We start from the raw sequence: 23107 nt of genomic DNA on the forward strand, positions 1-23107 counted from the left end.
AACAGCATGAAGGCCCAGAGACGGCAAGAGATGAACAGGACGGAGTGAGAGGCAGAATGGAAGAAAAACAGCAACACCAAGCAAGACAAAGGGATAAAGCAAGAAGGGGAAGGGAGGAGAGAGACAGGAAGGCAGGGACTCAGAGCAGCACGTACAGGCACAGGGAGGAAACAAATGCCAGAAAACAGACCAGAGAAACTGCAAAGAAAAAAAGAGAAGGATGCAGAACGGCACAAAGGGAAATAAAAGGAAAAAACAGCGATGGGCTGCAGGACAGAGCCAGAGGGTGGAAAAAAGGGAGAGGAGAGGGGAGAACAAGAGCCCAGATAGAAAAAGAAAGGGTGCTGTACAAGAAGAGAGAGAAGGGGAAAGAGAAAGACTGAGAAAACAAAAAAAAAATAGAACAAGAAGAGAGATACAGGGAAGCCAAGAAAATCACAGCAGCGTGAGAAAGAAAAAGGGAAAGAGAGGCAGCTGGGGGAGGGCCAAGGAGGCCCTGGGATGGAGAGGAGGGGAGAAGGGGCCCCGAGGGCCCGGGACTCACCGCAGCTCTCGGCGCTCCAGGGAGAGTTTGCCAGTTCAGACCCTTCTTTCTCTGCTCTTCCCTTCCTCTTCTGTCACTCCAGTTGCTTGACTGTCCCCAACCTAAGAAAAGAGGGGGATGCGTTACAGCTCTTATGAGACAAAGCTTCCTAGAAACGCAGCCTCGCTCACCCAGTACTTGACCGTGCCCCCTTTTTAAATTATGTGTACAGACCCTGCAGCGCTCTTTGGCGATCTAGCCTGCTGCGGCCTTCAAAACGGGATCTTCCTCACCCAGAGAGGCAGGCTGTCTCTTGCACACAGCACAGGCAGCTGCCGGTCAGACGGCCTTCAGTTACGTCTTCCGGAATACCGATCCACAGTGACAGGTGGCTGCCTTCGTCCGACCGGACTGCGCACCAGCTTGCGGCTTTGCCACCCCCTTGCCCTTGAGAGAGTGGCTACCTGGAGCGGCTCCACAACCACTGCTGCCCAAAACAGCAGAGGAAAAGGCACTAAAAAGCAACGACAAAGAACAAAGACAAACTGTCAAGACACTAGGAATGACATCGACAGCCTAAAGCATCAGCGAGGCAGGGCTTGCAGCTGACCTTGTGCCGCGGTTTAACCCCAGCCAGCAACTGTGCTCGCTCACTGCCCCCGACCCTGTGGGATGGGGAGAGACTCAGAAAGGTCAACGTGACAACTCTTGGGTCTTGAGATAAAAACAGTTTAATATTAAGGAAAAAAACAACCACCACTGGTAAGGAAAAGCGGAACAAAAAAAAAAAATTACAGCAAAAGAAAACCCAAGACATGCAACTGATACAAATGAACACACTTGTAAGTTTCTAATGAAAACATTTAGAGTGTTTTCATTTTAGAATGGAAACAATCTCCATAAAAGTTGGGGGTGGGGGCACTGGGTAAGTTGGGGAACACAGGCAGCACCCCAAGGATCCCAAGACAGAGGGGTCATGGGGAGGCAGCGCCAAAAAGGGGGGCGTCGAACAGGGACACAAAACAAGAGTGCAGGGCACGCAACGGGCAAAACACAGGGGAAAAAAAACTCACAAGGGAGGAAAACCTCACACGGTGGGGGGGTGTTTTAGTGAAAAGCATTTGCAAGTGATACAGGGAATTAACGGTCTGCTAAATATTGCTTGATTTAGAAGACTGACTGTCTGCATACTGCTTGATTTAGGAGACTAACTGTCTGCTAGACAATGCCTAACAATCCTCTTGGCCTTGAAACTCACTTAAGCTTATCAGGGACTGGTACTTGTCAAGAAACTGGTATTCAGTCAAGGACTAATATGTCAAGCAAAGGACATGATAACAGGAGTCGTTCAGAAACTGCTGAAATCCCCAAGTGAAAGGAGAGCATGGGTGAATGACTGAAGTTCATCTAGAGGAAGATCAGACCCCTGAAGAAGTAAACGACCACCAGAGACAGATCTGAAATGCTAATGCAAGTGGTTTTTTAATAACCCCGCCTCGCTTATGCACATGTATGTCTGTATTGTGCAATCCTAGGAATGTGTGTACCTGCACCGGATACATTTTTGGTAAAATGTGCTGTCAGCGTGCGTGCTTTTGGAGAAGCAATCCCCCACGCACCCGGTGCCAAATAAACATGCCTGCTTTATAACTCTCTCCGAGTTGTAGAGTTTGATCCACGCGTCAGGAGGGCTGAGAAACACAGAGCGGGACAGTGGGGACGGATACGAGGGAGAGACGGACACGCAAGGACAAGGGGTACGTGTGGGAAGAAAGGTGCGTAAGGATGACCCATAGCAGGGAGTCCACGCAGGACAATCCACAGCACGTAACTCACCCGGCATAACCTGCACGAGATGACCCACACCGGACAATGGACCCACACTGCGTAATCCCCAGCGAGAACCCCTCCGTCTCCCACTGGGTCACACCAACTATCCCCAAATTGAGTGGCTTTTTTTTTTTTCCTTGTCCAGAATATTTTTTTTCCCATGGCCAGACTATGCTCCAGACCACACCTCATTTGATTTTTCCTGTGTCTGAATATTTAGTTAAAAGACTACAGAAGGAAAATCACCACATTCTTAACATTCACTCTAAAATCCATGCGGCAAGTCCCTTAGGAAAAATGCAGTCACGCATCGCAGACGTACCTTGTACTTGCAGACCGCTGCGGCTCCTTTCCATCCATCTCGTACTTTCATGGCCAAGGAAAGGGCGACCACGGTGAAACGCTGGCAGCAGACATTCAGCAGAGAGAGGGAAAAACCCCTTAGTTTGAAGCTAGGCAGGAATCTAACTCTTCCTTTTGGGGCGAGGTTTCTCAGGACTAAAACCACGTGAAGGACAGAGTATCTTGCAGCACCTTTGGTACAGCTGTTGATACTGGCCTTTAAAGCTTTTGCATTTTTCAGACACCCGGGCCTTTTTTTGACTCATTGGCAGCTTTAGTTTCACTCGAACCGCTGTCCTACATACAGGCAGGGGACAGACACAGATGCCTACATACATTTTCTCAACCCTAAGTACAGCCGAGATCTCCTCACCCTCTATGTGCCAAGTTGAATATTTGTTTGTTAAGGAGCACAGCAACACTTCTGTCCTCGTGAACTGCCTCCGAGCAGAGGAGGGCTCTGGGATTTCCTGGACGCCAGTGCTCCCGCTTTCACTGTCAACTCCGCACGGCCACCCACCGGAAAAAAGGCCTCAAAATAACGGACGTCAGACGATTGCTGCCACACCAAAAGTGCCAGCACTGAAAGCTCGTGCTGCTCCTCGCCGGCCCTTGCCAGCGCCTCTACAGGCCCACAAACGTTATCCAGCCTAGAGACTGCATAAAAGGCAGACCGCCCCAGGCTGCAACACTCTTGCCCAGCGTACACTGACCAGTAACGTCTCCCCCTTCACCTTCCCGAGAGAGACTGTTCCCAGGGAGCCCTCTTCCTCCCATCAATTTACTACACCCTCCCTGCAGTTTTCAACCTTCTTCCCTCCTCGGCTGTGGTCCCTCAACTTAGCTCTCAAATGGCCAGAAATCAGATTCCATCCTCAAAAGAACAACCCCATGCTAACTAAGGTGGCGCTTCCTCGCCCAGCTCCTCATCACCATCTGCAAAAAAAAAAACCCAAAAATAAAACCTACCAAACAGCACCGCCCTTCAACATCACACCACTTACCACCAATCTCTTCTATGGCACTCTCCTCCTCAAAAGCGCCGCAGTGCTCTGCTCACCGGCTCCACTCATTGCCAAGAAGTCCGACGCTGCAACTGCCGCTCGTGGTGCTTCAGATGCTGAGAGACGCAAAGCTCAACTTACTTTTTCTGGGGTGTAGGTAGAAAAAAAATAGGTGTCATACCAAGCTAACTAGAAAAGTATGTCATTACATGCAATGACAACATTATCAAAAACCACCTGCTTTAGCTTCCTACAAGAAAACAAATGCTCCAGGCTTCATTTCTAGCAAGACCATGCATGCTATCTAACTTCTACCACAGCTACGTTCTGGACAGGGCTGAATGACAAATGTAGCAGAACGTGGTGGCTCGCACACGTGGCCGACAGAGGCACGGAGCTCCTGGCACTGCGTCCTGGTGTCTGCTCTGTCAGGGAGGGCTCAGATGGACCAGCCACTCCTTGCTGGAGGCACCTGCCTGTGATTCACTCCTCAGTCCCCTCCAGCAGCCATGCCCAGGCGGCCCCCTTTACAGCTGGAGGCCCCTCATACAGCAGGGCCAGGGCCAGGCCCACCCTCAGCCTCACTGGACCCATCTGGGGCTGCCCCACCTCCAGCCCCAGCTGGAGCCCATCAGGAGCAGGGGCCCTTGCCAAAGCCCCACAGCACATCACCCCCTTCCCTGTGCCTGTCCTCAGCCATCAGCTCTGCACCCAGGGGCTGCAAACACATCCAGGGGCACAGAGGACGTCACAGACAGTGAGATACAGAACAGAAAAAAAAAACAGTGACAGTACGCAAGACAAAGAGATAGAGAAAGAAAGATAAGAAAAGAAAGAGAGAGATAGAAAGGCAGAGGCACAGGGCAGGCATGCAGAGGCGCAAAGAAAAGCAGGCCAGAAAACAGGCTGGAGAAATTAGGTGGGGGGAGAAGACGGATGCAGATCAGGACAAAGAGATGGAAAAGGCAAAAACAGCAATGGGCCGCAGGACAGAGACAGAGGACAAACAAAGGAAGGAAAGGGAGCAGAACAAAAGTGCAGGGATACAAAACAAAAGGAAGCGGTAGAACAAGAGATTTAAAGGGAGAGAGAAAGGGGGAAGAGCATACAAGAACAGACAGAAGAGGAGAGGTAGAAGGAAACAATAACAACAACAACAAATCACAGCAGCTTGGGAAAGGTAGGGGTCACGGGAGCGGCAGGGAAGGACAGGGACGCACAAGAGAGGAGGCAGAGCCCCAGGGGCCGGGGACTCACCACAGCTCTCACTCCCGGCACTGCTGGGAGAATCTGACAGGTCAGATGCTGCTTTCTGCTTCTCTCCTCTTCTGTAACTCCGACCACTTGGCTGTCCTCCACCTAAGAGAATACGTGGGTGTCTTACAGCTCTTAGACAAAAAGCTTCCTAGACACGTAGCCACCCACCCACGCTCGCGCGCTATGTGGCCGTACCGTGCTTCAGGTTCCACATACAGACTGTGCAGTGCGCACTGGCGGTCTGGCCTGCTGAAGAGTACAAAGAGGGATCCTTCCTCACCCGGAGAGGCAGGCTAGGCTCTCTCTGGCCTGCAGCGGGAGGCAGCTGCTGGCTGGCTGGCCTTTGGTTTCTTCTTCTTCTTTACCTTTCTGTGGCCTCTCCAGCTTCAGCTGCAGCAGCTCCTCTCCACAGGCAGTAAGCGCTCTGTTACATGACATAAATGTTGAAAATTAAATATCAGTATGAGGTGATTCTTGCTAACTGTAGAACTGTAGTCACATAGGTTAAGTTTTATACGAAATCTATTTGTCCTTAGAGGGAGTGGGACCCTAGAGATCTTATAATACGCATTTGTTAGAAGCTAGCCTAGCATATCTTTAATACAATGGTAAGTCCCAAACACCCCCAAACACCACCTGCAGAAATAGGCCCTGAGCCATCACTTTGGAGCCAGGAAAATCAAGCAGCACCGCGACCTGTTCTCAAGACCAGATATGGAGATTTCAAGGAGGAGTTTGACCAGCGAATTTGAGGAGGGGGCGTTTTGACGACCACCAAGACCACCAAAAGACCCTCGACTCAAAAGACTGGGCATGCGCGAGTGGGTAGGGAAATGATGTAATGGTTTCTCAGAAAATTTATGTTTATGCATATTATTTCTTGGAATTTAATGAATATGTATAATTAATGTGTATTTAACCCGTGCTGTTGATCAAATGGGTGCGCACGCTAGGTGGAGCGATCCCCCGTGCGCCCAGCGCTGCAATGAAGAAGTGCCTGCTTCTTAACTTCTCATTGCTGTTAAGGAGTTTTATTCCGGATTTCGGTAACAGTTTTGGCGACCCAGATGGGACCTTGCGAGTGAGACTGAACGAGATCGAGTGTTGATCGAACTCCAGCCGGCACCGAGGTATTCTCGTGGAGACCCATCGCTCTCGACTCACAAAGCTCCTCGCAACGTTCCCTGGAGAAAAGGGTAAGGCACTTCTTCTTTGAAATCTGTCTGGTCTGGATAGCCTGCCCGTAAGGCGCGGCGAAAGCTTCGCAGGGTTGGGGCTTAGAGGGTACCCGTTTGGTTTGGAAGCCTAGGCGTCTGCCCGTAAGTCATAAGCGAAAGCTATTGCTGGGTTGGACATTTGTGTATTTGGGACAATTGTCATTTGCATTTGTTTGGTTTTTGTATTTGGGACAATTGTCATTTGCATTTATCTGGTATTTGGCATTTAGTCTAAATTGTTTAAGAGTAAGAGTATGGGGAGTATTGGTAAGATTTGTACATAGCTTGGAAAGGGGCCCCAGGGTGTTTTAGAAGTGATTTACAAGCTGGTAATTGTTGCTTCAGTGCGTTTTTGTTTTGTTTTGTTTTGTTTTTTTTAAGTCTGTATGCATGTGTTGCAGTGTAGGGACTTGAATGATATACAGTATTGCATTTGGGGTTTTAAACTTTTCTTGGTGACGGGATTGACTTTGTTTGTAGAACAGTGTTATTGTCTTTTTGGTACCAAAAACTCCTTTGTAAAATATGGGAAAACACATATCTTCTATGTCTACCTCAATGGTAGGGGAAATATTAATGAAGTCTCCACTGGGATGTGTTCTTAAACATTGGGAGGATATAAGGGGAGACCCAGTAACTAGAAAAAAAAAAAATTGATACAATATTTTACAGTTGATGTTATCTTGTAGAAGGGAAGGAAAGTGAGATGTGGTCCCCGATGTTGATTTGTTCTTTACTTTGGGAAATCATCCCAAGTGGCAGAAAGATTGCAGATACGTCCCCAAGGATCCGATGGTTTTGGCATAAAAAAAAAAAAAAAAAAAAAAAAAAAAAAAAAAAGGAAAAAGGTTGAAAAGATCCTGGCTTGTAGTACAGAAAGTGATGTTTAAAATGTGGAACTGAAGAGGAAAGCATAGAATTCATGTGTTAAATTTCTGTATTATCTTTATGTGTGGTCTGGAAGTGTTGATGCAGGTTTAACAAATGAAACAGTAGAAAAAGGGGCCAGAACACCGAACCCCCGGTGGGAGCTGTAGAGTGGGACAGTTGAATTATGAGGGTTTCAGTCCTATTGCAGGGAGAACTGGAAGCTGACAAGACCAGATAGAACAAGGAGCGGCTCAAGCCTTGCCCCCCCTACCACTTTGACAAGCAGTAGGGGAACAAACCGGGGATGAGATCGGGCTGTGGTAGAGGAATGGATAAAATAACTGCAATAGGAGAGAGATTGGGAATATCAGTGTGCAAAGTGTGAAGCATGGTGGCACTGGAAAAATGCGTGTCCTTATTCTGAAAAAGAAACAAAAAACTGGCAGCACAGCAGATGCCTTTGTCAGAGGTGCAAAGAGGACTGGGGGAGAATTCCCCAGCAGAACCCCTGGTTACAATCCAGCTGGGGACCCAAACCATGGATTTTCTATTTTGATACTGGAGCTATTCATTTTAAGTACTGGTAGAAGAAAATTGAGTAAAAAGCATGTAGACAAAATTGGTGCCACAGGGAAAGCTGAAAATAAATTTTTCATTCAATCCTTAACTTTAAGGTGGGTAAAAATGGGGAACTGGCCAATTTTTATATATACCAGAGTGTCCTGTTGCCTTAGTGGGGAGAGATTTATTGAGCAAATTGAAAGCACAAATTAATTTTTAAAACTGTGACATTCAATTAAATATACCCTAATCAAAAGCCAGAGAGGCAAGAATTTTTATGTTGCAGACAACTTCAGAGCCATATGAAATCCCTCAAGAAGTGGACAATGCAGTAACCCTTTGGTGTGGGCTGGCGAAGTTCCCGGACATTCAAAAGCAGCAGAACCGGTAAAGATTTTCCTAAAGGAGAGCACCAAACTGGTAAGACAAAAACAGTACCCTTTAAAATTAGAAGCTAGAAGAGGCCTTGAGAAAATGATTGAAAATTTCTTAAAAAAATATCGACTATTAGTCGAATGTGAATCAGAATTCAATACTCCCATTTTACCTGTGAAAAAGCCAGAAAGTGAGGAATATAGGTTAGTACAAGATTTTAATAGCAATAAATTTAATAGTTCAAGATACTCACCCCTTAGTGGCAAACCTGTATCCTTGTTGACAGCTTTAAAAGAAAATCACAAGTGGTTCACTGTATTGAACTTATAGGATGCCTTTTTCTGTATTCTTCTTGACAAAAATAGTCAGGCATATTTTGCCTTTGAACTGCAAAATCCCACAACTGGGCAGAAGACTCAGCTCACCTGGGCAGTGCTACCTCAAGGATTTAAAAATAGCCCAATGATCTTTGGAAATCAATTGGCTAAGGAATTAGAAACATGCAAAATAATTTATCCTGAAAGACTGGTGTTGCAATATGTAGATGATATTTTAATAGCCACAGAAACCAGAGAAGAATATTTCAACTTGACTACTAACCTGCTAAATTTCTTGGGCCAAAGTGATAACAGATTTTCCAAGAAGAAAGCACAGATTGGAAAAGAGACTGTCATGTATTTGGGATTTGAAATCACACAGGGACAAAGACAACTTGGAAATGAGAGAAAAGAGGCAATTTGCCAAATGCCGGAGCCAAAAGGAGCTAAGGAGCTGCAAACGTTTCTGGGAATGGCTGGCTGGTGTCACCTGTGGATTAAAGGAATTGAAGGAGGGACCCCTTGTGTGAGAATCTGAAGCTCGAAAGGCATTCCAGAATGTAAAGGTAGCTCTGATGTTCACTCCTGCTCTAGGGTTGCCCGATTTAACCAAACCCTTTGAACTGTTTGTTCATGAAAGACAACATTCGGCCCTCAGAAGAATCCTTTCTCAGAAAAATGGAGAATGAAGAAGACCGGTTGGTTATTTCTCCAAACAATTGGACAATGTTAGCTAAGGATGACCAGGTTGTCTATGGGCTGTAGCAGCAACTGTCCTCCTGACTTAAGAAGCTTGTAAGCTGACAACGGGACACCCAAGAACAGCTTATGTACCGCATATGGTACTTTCTGTTCTGGAACAGAAAGGAGGACACTGGTTATCCCCAAGCAGGATGCTCAAACATCACATTGTCCTGTTGGAACAAGATGATGTCAAATCAAAAACAACTACAACAATAAATCCTGCCATCTTTTTAAGTTCAATAGAAGAAGAAGTTCTAAGTCATGACTGTCTACAGACCATCAAACAAGTTTATTCCAGCAGAAGTAACAGAAGAGTGAACATACCTGACCCAGAATTCGAGATATGTACTGATGGAAGCAGCCTCGTGAGAAATGGAAGAAGATTGGCTGGATATGCAATAACAATAACAAACTCTGTTATTGATGCAAAGCCGCTCTCAGTGAACACCTCAGCACAAAAGGCGGAATTGATAACTAGCCCTCATAAAAGCCCTAAAATGGACAGAACATAAAAAGTGAATATATGGACTGATTTAAAGTATGCTCTTGGAGTAGTACATGCCCATGGAGCCACATGGAAAGAAAGAGGAATGCTGACAGCACAAGGAACATCCATGAAACACCAAGAAGAAATTCTGCAATTGCTCCAAGTGGTGCAGAAACCCAAAGAAGTTGCAATAATGCACTGCAAAGCCCACCAATTTGGGAATTTCCCAGTGAATACTGGAAATAAATTAGTCAATAAAAAGGCAAAGAAGAGAGCAGAAAAAGGCATCATGACAATAATACTAGTTAAAGAAGTGAAATTTGAGCAACAAACCCCAAATTACAGTAAGGTTGATTTGGAATTAGCTAAATCAATTCAAATAAATATGAAAAATGATCATTAGTCCTAAAAATCAAGTTGTGGTCTCACCACAATCAAAGCTAAAAGCATAGAAAAATTCATTGGGAAACAGAGGCAATGATCAGTGATTTAAGAAGACAGGTGATTAGTGTTAGGATGATAAAGCTAATAAAATCAGTAACAAAAAGTGTGAAACTTGTTTAAAGAATAACCCGAGAAATATTAAATAACCACCCCCAGGAACCATATATATGGGAAACTTGCCTGAAAATTATTGGCAGATTGATTTTTCAGAATTGCCACAACAAAATGGATATAGATATCTATTGGTATTAGTAAATATGGCCAAAAGATTTTCTTTTCCTGTCGCACCAATAGGCAAGAGAAGTGGCTAAAAATATGTTAAAAGAAATAATATCATGGTTTGGAATCCCCAAAAGAATATAATCAAATAGAGGTCCTCATTTTGTGTCTGAAATTATTCAAATATTGAGGAAAATTCTGGGAATCAAATTGAATTTACACACTCCTTGAAGGCCACAATCTAATAGACAAGTAAAATTTGTCAGAAAATATCTTTAAAATGGCCTCATGCTCTTCCTTAAGCACTTCCGAGAATCAAGATTCAATCCAGATCTAAGACTAAAATTAGTCCATATGTTAATGTATGGAAAATCTTATCAGACTCTAACCCTTGTTCAAAATGTGACTGCTACTGGGGATAATGAAATGGAATTGTATTTGATATCCCTTGGAAGAACTCTGATATGGATATGGAACTGCCACAGAGCCTCTTTCTTTAGATTCCCCAGTTCATCATTTTAACCAGGAGATTACGTGTACCTGAAAATTTGGGAATCAGAAACTCTTCAATAAGAATGGAAAGAACCATATCAGGTGCTTCTAGCAATATATACAGCCCCTAAATTTGAAGATATTGATTCTTGGATTCATTATTTGAGAGTCAAGAAGCACAGCCTCCAAAACAGAAACAATGGATTTCTAAAGAAATATGTCATTTAAAGTTAACAGTCTCTCATTTTTAATGAATTAGACAAAATCATATCAAAATAATGAAATCTATCAAAGGAATTTTAGTAGTAATGCTAATAATACTTTTTGTTTTACTGATTATGGAGATTAGTTATAAGTAAATGAGACTTATTGAAAAAAATTAAATAAGTCTCAAAGGGGGGAAATGTTACATGACATAAATGTTGAAAATTAAATATCAGTATGAGGTGATTCTTGCTAACTGTAGAACTGTAGTCACATAGGTTAAGTTTTATACGAAATCTATTTGTCCTTAGAGGGAGTGGGACCCTAGAGATCTTATAATACGCATTTGTTAGAAGCTAGCCTAGCATATCTTTAATACAATGGTAAGTCCCAAACACCCCCAAACACCACCTGCAGAAATAGGCCCTGAGCCATCACTTTGGAGCCAGGAAAATCAAGCAGCACCGCGACCTGTTCTCAAGACCAGATATGGAGATTTCAAGGAGGAGTTTGACCAGCGAATTTGAGGAGGGGGCGTTTTGACGACCACCAAGACCACCAAAAGACCCTCGACTCAAAAGACTGGGCATGCGCGAGTGGGTAGGGAAATGATGTAATGGTTTCTCAGAAAATTTATGTTTATGCATATTATTTCTTGGAATTTAATGAATATGTATAATTAATGTGTATTTAACCCGTGCTGCTGATCAAATGGGTGCGCACGCTAGGTGGAGCGATCCCCCGTGCGCCCAGCGCTGCAATGAAGAAGTGCCTGCTTCTTAACTTCTCATTGCTGTTAAGGAGTTTTATTCCGGATTTCGGTAACAGCTCCATCCGTTCATTTTTGCTCCCGCACCGCCAGGAGAGCGCGGCCGGGCAGAGACAGCCCACACAAGCCTGAGGCGAGTGCAGTCAACAGCGTTCCCAGGGGAGGAACGGACAGCCACGGCCTCTGGGAGAGGGAAAGAAGAAGCAGCGACCGTTATTACCGCACGCGGCCCCTGGCCGGAGCGCCTGCTGCCGCAGGGGATTCTCCAGATACACTGAGGTCCCCCCTCGCAGCCTTCAAGGCAGGGCGTGGCCCGGTGCTACGGGACAGGCTTCAGGGGACGCGCCGGAGCGGCGGGCAGCTGCACGGGGCCGGGGGAGGCTCGGGGGGAGCTCTGGCGAGCTGGGGAGGTGCCCGGCGTCTCCGCCCGGGAGGGGGGGCCCCCTCCTGCCCCTCTTCCCTTCTCTCTGCTCTCGGGTCACTCCCCGGGGCTGCCCTCGCCCGGCTCGGCTCCGAGCGGGCGGCTTGAGGCTCCCCGGGCGGGCAGGAGACAGCGCTGCAGCCACGAAAGGGGCTCGCTCACCTCACGGGTGCCCTCGGTACTCACCCGTCACCGCCGCCGGGACCCGCCGGCCGCACACCGCCATGCTGCTCCCGGGCGCATGCGCAGTCCGAAGTCCGAACACAGTGCCTGCCGGGAGACGGGCAGAGCACTGCGCACGCGCGACTCCCGAGCTGCAGTTCCCGCTTTCCGTCACCAGGTGGCAGCAGCCCCCTACCGCTCCGGTCCTGGGTGTTCAGCCGGACGAGCCACGGCCGGTTCCTCCCTCCCGTTCGCGCCGTCCGCAGCCGGTCACCCCTTCCCGGGGCACGGCTGCCCCTTCCCCCCGCGCAGCCTGGGCAGTGACATTTGTGGCCTCTGTACCAAAAAGCGTCCCCGTGGGAGGGGGAGAGAATGAGAAGGGTGAAAGTCAGGAAACTCGCGGGTTGAGATGAAAACAGTTTAACAATTAAGAAGAAACAAACCACCACCAATACCCCTTGTGAGGAAAGGAGAGAACAATAAATGCCCAGAAAGAGAAGTGATAAAACTGAAAACAATTGCAAATTATCAATTAAAACAACTGAGATGCAGTGAGGTGCAGGGAAGCAGGTGGGAGGTTTCAGTTTGGGGGTGGTGGGGGGCAGGCATCACCCCAGGGTCTGCAGGCAGAGGGGTTACGGGGGGCAGGGTCAAATACGGGGAGGCAGAGCAGGGGTGGAGGGGGGAGTGAGGGCATGAGACAGGAGGGCAGGGGTTGCGAGGGTGCCGGGGGGGGGGGGTGCGGAGAAATACCAAAAAACCTCAAAGAGCTAAGGGGAGGGACCAAGGGAGCCAGACACAGAGAGAATGATACAGACAAAAGCGGGCTATGGCACAGAAAGGGAAGAAATTAAAACAAAGGGATAGGGACCTAAAGTAACTTAATCTAATGTAAGAAAGAAAAGGTGTATGTAGGACACAGGGCAGAGAGAGAGGAACTGAAAAATCAGGGACATGGACCTGGACACAGAGAGATAGGGGGGTGGGAACTGTGAAAGGCTAAAAGGCAGATGAGGAGAAATTTTGAAAGTTGTGATAGGAAGACAGACAGATAAATGGAAAAAAAATGGGCAGCAGAGAGAAAAAGAAAGCAAAGAGGTAGAAGGAGAGAGGGAGAGGTATAGGGAAGTAAAAAAAACCTACAGCAGTGAAAGAAAGAGAGGGAGAGGCAGGGGGTGTTACCGAAATCCGGAATAAAACTCCTTAACAGCAATGAGAAGTTAAGAAGCAGGCACTTCTTTATTGCAGCGCTGGGCGCACGGGGGATCGCTCCACCTAGCGTGCGCACCCATTTGATCAACAGCACGGGTTAAATACACATTAATTATACATATTCATTAAATTCCAAGAAATAATATGCATAAACATAAATTTTCTGAGAAACCATTACATCATTTCCCTACCCACTCGCGCATGCCCAGTCTTTTGAGTCGAGGGTCTTTTGGTGGTCTTGGTGGTCGTCAAAACGCCCCCTCCTCAAATTCGCTGGTCAAACTCCTCCTTGAAATCTCCATATCTGGTCTTGAGAACAGGTCGCGGTGCTGCTTGATTTTCCTGGCTCCAAAGTGATGGCTCAGGGCCTATTTCTGCAGGTGGTGTTTGGGGGTGTTTGGGACTTACCATTGTATTAAAGATATGCTAGGCTAGCTTCTAACAAATGCGTATTATAAGATCTCTAGGGTCCCACTCCCTCTAAGGACAAATAGATTTCGTATAAAACTTAACCTATGTGACTACAGTTCTACAGTTAGCAAGAATCACCTCATACTGATATTTAATTTTCAATGTTTATGTCATGTAACATTTCCCCCCTTTGAGACTTATTTAATTTTTTTCAATAAGTCTCATTTACTTATAACTAATCTCCATAATCAGTAAACCAAAAAGTATTATTAACATTACTAATAAAATTCCTTTGATAGATTTCATTATTTTTGATATGATTTTGTCTAATTCATTAAAAATGAGAGACTGTTAACTTTAAATGACATGTTTCTTTAGAAATCCATTGTTTCTGTTTTGGAGGCTGTGCTTCTTGACTCTCAAATAATGAATCCAAGAATCAATATCTTCAAATTTAGGGGCTGTATATATTGCTAGAAGCACCTGATATGGTTCTTTCCATTTTTATTGAAGAGTTTCTGATTCCCAAATTTTCAGGTACACGTAATCTCCTGGTTAAAATGATGAACTGGGGAATCTAAAGAAAGAGGCTCTGTGGCAGTTCCATATCCATATCAGAGTTCTTCCAAGGGATATCAAATACAATTCCATTTCATTATCCCCAGTAGCAGTCACATTTTGAATAAGGGTTAGAGTCTGATAAGATTTTCCATACATTAACATATGGACTAATTTTAGTCCTAGATCTGGATTGAATCTTGATTCTCGGAAGTGCTTAAGGAAGAGCATGAGGCCATTTTAAAGATATTTTCTGAAAAATTTTACTTGTCTATTAGATTGTGGCCTTCAAGGAGTGTGTAAATTCAATTTGATTCCCAGAATTTTCCTCAATATTTGAATAATTTCAGACACAAAATGAGGACCTCTATTTGATTATATTCTTTTGGGGATTCCAAACCATGATATTATTTCTTTTAACATATTTTTAGCCACTTCTCTTGCCTATTGGTGCGACAGGAAAAGAAAATCTTTTGGCCATATTTACTAATACCAATAGATATCTATATCCATTTTGTTGTGGCAATTCTGAAAAATCAATCTGCCAATAATTTTCAGGCAAGTTTCCCATATATATGGTTCCTGGGGGTGGTTATTTAATATTTCTCGGGTTATTCTTTAAACAAGTTTCACACTTTTTGTTACTGATTTTATTAGCTTTATCATCCTAACACTAATCACCTGTCTTCTTAAATCACTGATCATTGCCTCTGTTTCCCAATGAATTTTTCTATGCTTTTAGCTTTGATTGTGGTGAGACCACAACTTGATTTTTAGGACTAATGATCATTTTTCATATTTATTTGAATTGATTTAGCTAATTCCAAATCAACCTTACTGTAATTTGGGGTTTGTTGTTCAAATTTCACTTCTTTAACTAGTATTATTGTCATGATGCCTTTTTCTGCTCTCTTCTTTGCCTTTTTATTGACTAATTTATTTCCAATATTCACTGGGAAATTCCCAAATTGGTGGGCTTTGCAGTGCATTATTGCAACTTCTTTGGGTTTCTGCACCACTTGGAGCAATTGCAGAATTTCTTCTTGGTGTTTCATGGATGTTCCTTGTGCTGTCAGCATTCCTCTTTCTTTCCATGTGGCTCCATGGGCATGTACTACTCCAAGAGCATACTTTAAATCAGTCCATATATTCACTTTTTATGTTCTGTCCATTTTAGGGCTTTTATGAGGGCTAGTTATCAATTCAGCCTTTTGTGCTGAGGTGTTCACTGAGAGCGGCTTTGCATCAATAACAGAGTTTGTTATTGTTATTGCATATCCAGCCAATCTTCTTCCATTTCTCACGAGGCTGCTTCCATCAGTACATATCTCGAATTCTGGGTCAGGTATGTTCACTCTTCTGTTACTTCTGCTGGAATAAACTTGTTTGATGGTCTGTAGACAGTCATGACTTAGAACTTCTTCTTCTATTGAACTTAAAAAGATGGCAGGATTTATTGTTGTAGTTGTTTTCGATTTGACATCATCTTGTTCCAACAGGACAATGTGATGTTTGAGCATCCTGCTTGGGGATAACCAGTGTCCTCCTTTCTGTTCCAGAACAGAAAGTACCATATGCGGTACATAAGCTGTTCTTGGGTGTCCCGTTGTCAGCTTACAAGCTTCTTAAGTCAGGAGGACAGTTGCTGCTACAGCCCATAGACAACCTGGTCATCCTTAGCTAACATTGTCCAATTGTTTGGAGAAATAACCAACCGGTCTTCTTCATTCTCCATTTTTCTGAGAAAGCATTCTTCTGAGGGCCGAATGTTGTCTTTCATGAACAAACAGTTCAAAGGGTTTGGTTAAATCGGGCAACCCTAGAGCAGGAGTGAACATCAGAGCTACCTTTACATTCTGGAATGCCTTTCGAGCTTCAGATTCTCACACAAGGGGTCCCTCCTTCAATTCCTTTAATCCACAGGTGACACCAGCCAGCCATTCCCAGAAACGTTTGCAGCTCCTTAGCTCCTTTTGGCTCCGGCATTTGGCAAATTGCCTCTTTTCTCTCATTTCCAAGTTGTCTTTGTCCCTGTGTGATTTCAAATCCCAAATACATGACAGTCTCTTTTCCAATCTGTGCTTTCTTCTTGGAAAATCTGTTATCACTTTGGCCCAAGAAATTTAGCAGGTTAGTAGTCAAGTTGAAATATTCTTCTCTGGTTTCTGTGGCTATTAAAATATCATCTACATATTGCAACACCAGTCTTTCAGGATAAATTATTTTGCATGTTTCTAATTCCTTAGCCAATTGATTTCCAAAGATCATTGGGCTATTTTTAAATCCTTGAGGTAGCACTGCCCAGGTGAGCTGAGTCTTCTGCCCAGTTGTGGGATTTTGCAGTTCAAAGGCAAAATATGCCTGACTATTTTTGTCAAGAAGAATACAGAAAAAGGCATCCTATAAGTTCAATACAGTGAACCACTTGTGATTTTCTTTTAAAGCTGTCAACAAGGATACAGGTTTGCCACTAAGGGGTGAATATCTTGAACTATTAAATTTATTGCTATTAAAATCTTGTACTAACCTATATTCCTCACTTTCTGGCTTTTTCACAGGTAAAATGGGAGTATTGAATTCTGATTCACATTCGACTAATAGTCGATATTTTTTTAAAAAATTTTCAATCATTTTCTCAAGGCCTCTTCTAGCTTCTAATTTTAAAGGGTACTGTTTTTGTCTTACCAGTTTGGTGCTCTCCTTTAGGAAAATCTTTACCGGTTCTGCTGCTTTTGAATGTCCGGGAACTTCGCCAGCCCACACCAAAGGGTTACTGCATTGTCCACTTCTTGAGGGATTTCATATGGCTCTGAAGTTGTCTGCAACATAAAAATTCTTGCCTCTCTGGCTTTTGATTAGGGTATATTTAATTGAATGTCACAGTTTTAAAAATTAATTTGTGCTTTCAATTTGCTCAATAAATCTCTCCCCAATAAGGCAACAGGACACTCTGGCATGTATAAAAATTGGCCAGTTCCCCATTTTTACCCACCTTAAAGTTAAGGATTGAATGAAAAATTTATTTTCAGCTTTCCCTGTGGCACCAATTTTGTCTACATGCTTTTTACTCAATTTTCTTCTACCAGTACTTAAAATGAATAGCTCCAGTATCAAAATAGAAAATCCATGGTTTGGGTCCCCAGCTGGATTGTAACCAGGGGTTCTGCTGGGGAATTCTCCCCCAGTCCTCTTTGCACCTCTGACACAGGCATCTGCTGTGCTGCCAGTTTTTTGTTTCTTTTTCAGAATAAGGACATTCATTTTTCCAGTGCCACCATGCTTCACACTTTGCACACTGATATTCCCAATCTCTCTCCTATTGCAGTTATTTTATCCATTCCTCTACCACACCCCGATCTCATCCCCGGTTTGTTCCCCTACTGCTTGTCGAAGTGGTAGGGGGGGCAAGGCTTGAGCCGCTCCTTGTTCTATCTGGTCTTGTCAGCTTCCAGTTCTCCCTGCAATAGGGCTGAAACCCTCATAATTCAACTGTCCCACTCTACAGCTCCCACCGGGGGTTCGGTGTTCTGGCCCCTTTTTCTACTGTTTCATTTGTTAAATCTGCATCAACACTTCCAGACCACACATAAAGATAATACAGAAATTTAACACATGAATTCTATGCTTTCCTCTTCAGTTCCATATTTTAAACATCACTTTCTATACTACAAGCCAGGATCTTTTCAACCTTTTTCCTTTTTTTTTTTTTTTTTTTTTTTAATGCCAAAACCATCGGATCCTTGGGGACGTATCTGCAATCTTTCTGCCACTTGGGATGATTTCCCAAAGTAAAGAACAAATCAACATCGGGGACCACATCTCACTTTCCTTCCCTTCTACAAGATAACATCAACTGTAAAATATTGTATCAATTTTTTTTTCTAGTTACTGGGTCTCCCCTTATATCCTCCCAATGTTTAAGAACACATCCCAGTGGAGACTTCATTAATATTTCCCCTACCATTGAGGTAGACATAGAAGATATGTGTTTTCCCATATTTTACAAAGGAGTTTTTGGTACCAAAAAGACAATAACACTGTTCTACAAACAAAGTCAATCCCGTCACCAAGAAAAGTTTAAAACCCCAAATGCAATACTGTATATCATTCAAGTCCCGTACACTGCAACACATGCATACAGCCTTAAAAAAAACAAAACAAAACAAAACAAAAACGCACTGAAGCAACAATTACCAGCTTGTAAATCACTTCTAAAACACCCTGGGGCCCCTTTCCAAGCTATGTACAAATCTTACCAATACTCCCCATACTCTTACTCTTAAACAATTTAGACTAAATGCCAAATACCAGATAAATGCAAATGACAATTGTCCCAAATACAAAAACCAAACAAATGCAAATGACAATTGTCCCAAATACAAAAACCAAACAAATGCAAATGACAATTGTCCCAAATACAAAAACCAAACAAATGCAAATGACAATTGTCCCAAATACAAAAACCAAACAAATGCAAATGACAATTGTCCCAAATACACAAATGTCCAACCCAGCAATAGCTTTCGCTTATGACTTACGGGCAGACGCCTAGGCTTCCAAACCAAACGGGTACCCTCTAAGCCCCAACCCTGCGAAGCTTTCGCCGCGCCTTACGGGCAGGCTATCCAGACCAGACAGATTTCAAAGAAGAAGTGCCTTACCCTTTTCTCCAGGGAACGTTGCGAGGAGCTTTGTGAGTCGAGAGCGATGGGTCTCCACGAGAATACCTCGGTGCCGGCTGGAGTTCGATCAACACTCGATCTCGTTCAGTCTCACTCGCAAGGTCCCATCTGGGTCGCCAAAACTGTTACCGAAATCCGGAATAAAACTCCTTAACAGCAATGAGAAGTTAAGAAGCAGGCACTTCTTTATTGCAGCGCTGGGCGCACGGGGGATCGCTCCACCTAGCGTGCGCACCCATTTGATCAACAGCACGGGTTAAATACACATTAATTATACATATTCATTAAATTCCAAGAAATAATATGCATAAACATAAATTTTCTGAGAAACCATTACATCATTTCCCTACCCACTCGCGCATGCCCAGTCTTTTGAGTTGAGGGTCTTTTGGTTGTCTTGGTGGTCGTCAAAACGCCCCCTCCTCGAATTCGCTGGTCAAACTCCTCCTTGAAATCTCCATATCTGGTCTTGAGAACAGGTCGCGGTGCTGCTTGATTTTCCTGGCTCCAAAGTGATGGCTCAGGGCCTATTTCTGCAGGTGGTGTTTGGGGGTGTTTGGGACTTACCATTGTATTAAAGATATGCTAGGCTAGCTTCTAACAAATGCGTATTATAAGATCTCTAGGGTCCCACTCCCTTTAGGAACAAACGAATTTTATGAAGATTTAACCTATGTGACTACAGTTCTATAGTTAGCAAGAATCACCTCATATTGATATTTAATTTTCAATGTTTATGTCATGTAACAGGGGGATGAGGATGCAGAAGAGGGATGAAACAACGCTGCTGGTCCAGGACCCATTGCTTCTCCTGCTCTCAGATCTGCTGCGAGAATTTGACGGTTTGGATGAGTTTTTCTCTCTCTCTCTCTCACCCCACCCTCCCTTCCTCCGCTGTACCTCTGGTCACTTCACTGTCATCCACTTAAGAGAACAGATTGGCGTCTTACACTCTTACAGTAGGAGGCTTTGAGGACACACAGCCTCACGCGCACACACGTGCCTGTCCTGCGCTTTCGGTTGCATACAGACCCTGCGGTGCATGTTGCCAGTCTGGCCTGCCGCCGGCTACGAAGAGGAATTCTTCCTCACCTGGAGAGGGAGGCTCCCTCTGGGCTGCAGCAGGAGGCCGATACCAGTCAGACGGCATTTGTTTTTTTCTTCCTTACCTTTCACCAGCCTCTCCAGCTTCCCGCTGCAGCAGCTCCTGTCCACAGCCAGTAAGTCCTCCCATGGCTCGCACTGGCCCCTCCACGGCCACCCGGGGCGGGGCAGGGCAGCACCAGCCCCTCCAGCAGCACCCACCCCTTTACAGGGAGGGGCCGCCTCCATCACCCTCACTGCCCGCACCTGGGGCTCCTCCAGCCCCAGCCCACAGCTGGAGCCCGGCAGGAACTGGGGGCCATCGCCTGACCCCCACACTGCATCACCTCCTCCCCTGGGCTCCTCACCTCCCATGGCCCCGGGCAAAGGGAGCAGAAACGCAGCCATGAAGTCAAAGGAGACAGCGAGTGTTTATTCAGTCACGCACATAAGTCCGAGCAGCGAGTCTGCTCTGGAGCTTGCAGCCTCCGATCCCCTCTCCGTGTCACTGGAACGACTGCCAAGTCATTCCAGGAGCCACGCTCGTTGGTTCGGCAGGGAACGTACGGTGGGTCGGCTGTGTCCTGGAGTGCCGGGCTGCCGGGCAGACTTGGAGGCTGCTAAAAACAAAGAGCAGGGCATGGAACACTACAAGAGAAGAGAAGAGAGGCAGCTTGCAAGACAGAGGGGCGTAGCGAGAAAGCACGAGGCAGGAAACAGGATAGCGAGAGAAGGATGGGGACAGAGAAGGACAGGGAGCCTGACAGAGGTGGGCAAAGATGCAGTGGAGAGAGGAAGAGAGGCAGCAGAAAGAGGGAGAGGGAGCAGGACAGAGACCAGCAAAGAAGGATGGGGAGCAGGATGGAGATGCAGGAAAAACCTGAGCTGGTGTCCTGGTTTTGGCAGGGATGGAGTTAATTTTTCCTCTCAGTAGCTGGTATGTTTTGGATTTTGTGTGTGAAGAATGTTCATAAACACCCTGATGATACCAGTTGTTGTGAATGACACCAAGGACACCGTCCTGCTTTCCAAGTCTCGCTAATTTGCAGATGCAGGAAGCTGGGAGAAAGACAGACAGCATAATTGATCCAAACTAGCCAAAGAGAGTATTCCATGCCATAAACGTCATGCTCAGTATATAAGTGGGGGCAGGCGAGGGTGGGTATCTGCCTTCCTGGCATCCATCCTTCCTGCTTGTTTTTGCTGGCATCGTTCCCCCTACCTTGCTGGCTCCCTTTTGCTCCTTTGCTTGCTGCTCGGTTTTGTTTCCGTGATCGCTGCTCGGGACGGGCTGTATCGGTCATTGGGACATCGGGTGGTGAGAAAACACATATTGTTCACTTTGTATATTTTTGATATCCTTATATTCTGTTATTATTGTAGTTTTCCCTTTTATTTTAGTAAATTGTCTTCATCTCAACCCACGAGTTCTCCTTCCTTCCCAATTCTCTCCCCCATCCCCCTGGGGAGGGGGAGAGTGAGCGAGAAGCTGTGTGGTGATTTGGGCTAAACCATCACAGTCATTTTGGCGCCCAACGTGGGGCTCGAAGGGTTGAGGTAAGGACAGATCTGACTAGAGTGTGTTAAAGTTGTTACAAGTGCTCATTATTTTATTTGAATCCCTGGTCACAATGTTGTACTACGTGTTCACATGGTTGTGTTATGTCTTTCCTAAGTTGCATCACGTATTTCCTTTGGTGCTGTTTATCATTTCTCGGAAATGGATGAGAATTCTCATGTTGATTTACTGGGCACTACTGGCTTATGATATGGTATCATCACTGGTCATTAAATTAATCTGGTCCTTGTTTTCGGCATTGCTGGCAACTCCGTACTTTGGATGCCATTTGGTAAGAATTATTAATAATCACACATTTTTCTTTTTCTCCCCGGAGAACCAATCTATGGGGAAGTCAGAGGAGGGTACCTTCCCATACTCCTTTACCTTCCCTTTTTCTTTTGAGCGAGTCACATCAGCTCTCGAGAATTTTGAATATCCTTGGGATGTGCAAGCCAGCATACTCCTATTGCTCTGTGTCCTAAATGGGTTTCAGATGTTGTTTAGGATTAAACAATTATTTACAAAATTCACCCGGAGATCTACCTTGAGGTTGGAGGGGCAGGGGTGGCATGGTATGTGGGAGAAGACAGGCAGGTACCTAGAAAACTTCTCGCCTCCAATGGTCTGGAACTTCACTCCCGAACAACTACAGAATCCAGATGAAGTGATTGAATATTTGAAAGAAAAATGCCATAGCTATTCTAAAGAGGCAAAGCTTACCGCTTTGTGCTGGGCACTGGCTAGTATCTACCAAACACTGCTTAACGTGCAGCACCCTCAGGAAGAAGGGAGAAAAAATCAACCGACCGATACCCTGGCTACTCCAGCCCCGGCTACCGGCCCTGCGGCTACTCCAGCCCCGGCTACCGGCCCTGCGGCTGCTCCAGCCCCGGCTACCGGCCCTGCGGCTGCTCCAGCCCCGGCTACCGGCCCTGCGGCTGCTCCAGCCCCGGCTACCGGCCCTGCGGCTGCTCCAGCCCCGGCTACCGGCCCTGCGGCTACTCCAGCCCCGGCTACCGGCCCTGCGGCTACTCCAGCCCCGGCTACCGGCCCTGCGGCTGCTCCAGCCCCGGCTACCGGCACTGCGGCTGCTCCAGCCCCGGCTACCGGCCCTGCGGCTACTCCAGCCCCGGCTACCGGCCCTGCGGCTACTCCAGCCCCGGCTACCGGCCCTGCGGCTGCTCCAGCCCCGGCTACCGGCCCTGCGGCTGCTCCAGCCCCGGCTACCGGCACTGCGGCTGCTCCAGCCCCGGCTACCGGCACTGCGGCTGCTCCAGCCCCGGCTACCGGCCCTGCGGCTACTCCAGCCCCGGCTACCGGCCCTGCGGCTACTCCAGCCCCGGCTACCGGCCCTGCGGCTAC

General features: G+C 45.8%; 1 long non-coding RNA gene across 1 annotated transcript in view; it reads right to left on the minus strand.

Annotated features, from left to right (window-relative positions):
* Window positions 1–2674: 2674 nt before the first annotated feature.
* LOC147596058 (uncharacterized) overlaps window positions 2675–23107 on the minus strand; it is an 82356-nt gene continuing 61923 nt past the window's right edge. The window contains exon 4 of the long non-coding RNA XR_015261640.1: window positions 2675–2756. This is a non-coding gene — a long non-coding RNA (uncharacterized LOC147596058). The remainder of the gene's footprint in view (window positions 2757–23107) is intronic.

The sequence above is a fragment of the Chlamydotis macqueenii genome, unplaced genomic scaffold, assembly GCF_036417535.1.
Source record: "Chlamydotis macqueenii isolate bChlMac1 unplaced genomic scaffold, bChlMac1.mat HAP1_SCAFFOLD_233, whole genome shotgun sequence".
NCBI classification, from domain to species: domain Eukaryota; kingdom Metazoa; phylum Chordata; class Aves; order Otidiformes; family Otididae; genus Chlamydotis; species Chlamydotis macqueenii.